The sequence below is a fragment of the Penaeus japonicus genome, unplaced genomic scaffold, assembly GCF_977035675.1.
Source record: "Penaeus japonicus unplaced genomic scaffold, GWHDUDI00000001_assembly GWHDUDI00000017, whole genome shotgun sequence".
Lineage (NCBI taxonomy): Eukaryota > Metazoa > Arthropoda > Malacostraca > Decapoda > Penaeidae > Penaeus > Penaeus japonicus.
In genome coordinates this window covers 25,612,246-25,614,745 of record NW_028234419.1, presented here as the reverse complement: position 1 = coordinate 25,614,745, position 2,500 = coordinate 25,612,246, and positions in this window count along the sequence as shown.

Here is a 2,500-nt window from a genome sequence, read left to right as displayed (position 1 = left end):
GTCATTATGATAATAAAAGATAACAAAAAAGAAATATAACAAGCGAAGTTAAGAAATCTTTTATACAAGCCCCGAGTTCCTTAAGTCTCAATGAAGATAATGAAAAAATCTTAATCCACTTCGTAATCTTGGGTCTCTTAACATAATACCTTAAAACATGGTGTGTTTTTAAATTTAATTTTGATTACGCATTTAGATGTTCGAAAAATCGATATACGTGTATTGCTATTGTATTGTATTGTATGATGGGAAAGATTATTTTAAAGATAATGCTATTGAGGGTAATATCAACAATACATGATTAATTTTACTTCTACAAAAACAATAGTTCAAATTATATCTCATATCAGTGTCTAATAACTTGTTGGAGCAATTATATTTTTGTCTTCAATCTTTCCGTTCACCAAACTGTATAACATGAGTTTGCCAGTAGTCTTTTCCCGAAATCAAGTGAATTATCGGATTTTCGTTTATGATGGTCACCCGATGCCCTTTAGTTAGAGACAGTGGACCTATAACTGTGACAACTCCAGGAACAAAATATTGTGTCAATGTAATGAAGATAAAGATACGAATGTATCAAACGACACTACTGGATACATAAGTTTCTGAAATAAATGTAGAGTGTAAACGTAATGAAAGTATACCATTCAACATATACTGCAACGTTGATCTAGACAACATTACGGTACTGCCCGCCCTTCACTGTCAATTATTCATGTTCATAATTTACCATATCATTCACTGAAATACCATGCAAAACGAACGTTAAATCAAAGTACCAAAATGCATTTTCTCTTTATACTGAAGAGAAACATAACATACATAAGTTGCCCTATTTAGTGTCTTATGAACAATGGAAAAAATGTTTGTCTTCTCTCTAAAAGACAAGGGGGACCTTCAATTAATAATTTGCGGCGAATACTTACTCTCAACTTCACTGTCGATTTATTCATGACTATTATTCATGTAATTATCCTTTATTATTCATTATTTATCTAATTTACTTCCAGTAGGAATAACAGTAAAACTAAAACATGAAATGAAGGGATAAAAAAAGGTCTAGACAAATGATAAAAAAGAACGCTGTCAGTATATCAAAAAGAGTCATGTCACACATAACACATCCTATTTAGTCTCTAATGAATAATGAAATATATTTGTCTGCTCTCTCTCTCCAACGCGTATTGTAAAAGAAAAAAAAAAAAAAAACATGACAAGAGACCTGCCCGGAGTCCTTACTCTACCGGACTCCAAGAGAATGACTAATGGAGAAAAACAGTTTGGTGGCAGGATAGTAATTTATAACAGGGTTATCATTGATAACTCTGAGAGCAGTAGCAAGACGGGGCTTTCACAGACCTGTCCGAAATATAGTAGAGGTACCCACACGGCTTTGATTGCATTAATATTAATTGAGAATACCGAACTAGCTTAGTCATTAGAGCACGAGACTCTTTTTTGAGTGAGGTATGTTAACTTTTATCGAAAGAATTGCTAGGTTCAAAGCGTAAAAACATTTTGTGAGGGTTATAAATGAACTTTTTAAAAAGCTTCATGCGAATGATGAATGACTGCTCATGGGTTGTAACACCACAACGGGCGCCCTATTAAGTCATCCAGGTGTAAAGTTGGACCGAGCATTCATCATTCGCCTGCAGCCTTTTAAAAAGTTCCGATATAACGCAGGCAAAATGTTTTACGCTTTGAACCTAGCAATTCTTTAAATAAAAGTTAATATACCTCACCAAAAGAGAGTCTCGTGCTCTAATATAACGATATAACACAAGCAACATGTTTTACGCGTTGAACCTAGCAATTCTTTACATAAAAGTTGATGTAACTCGGCAAAAATGTTGTTAAAATTCTTTGCTAGAGTGATAACATGTTCGAAAGAGCGATTTGGTTAAGGAGAGATACAGACAGAGACAGAGACAGAGACAGAGACAGAGACAGAGGCAGAGACAGAGACAGAGACAGAGGCAGAGACAGAGACAGAGACAGAGACAGAGGCAGAGGCAGAGGCAGAGGCAGAGGCAGAGACAGAGACAGAGACAGAGACAGAGGCAGAGGCAGAGGCAGAGGCAGAGGCAGAGGCAGAGACAGAGGCAGAGGCAGAGGCAGAGGCAGAGGCAGAGGCAGAGGCAGAGGCAGAGGCAGAGGCAGAGACAGAGACAGAGACAGAGACAGAGACAGAGACAGAGACAGAGACAGAGACAGAGACAGAGACAGAGACAGAGACAGAGACAGAGACAGAGACAGAGACAGAGACAGAGACAGAGACAGAGACAGAGACAGAGACAGAGACAGAGGCAGAGGCAGAGGCAGAGGCAGAGGCAGAGACAGAGACAGAGACAGAGACAGAGACAGAGACAGAGGCAGAGGCAGAGGCAGAGGCAGAGGCAGAGGCAGAGGCAGAGGCAGAGGCAGAGGCAGAGACAGAGACAGAGACAGAGACAGAGACAGAGACAGAGACAGAGACAGAGACAGAGACAGAGAC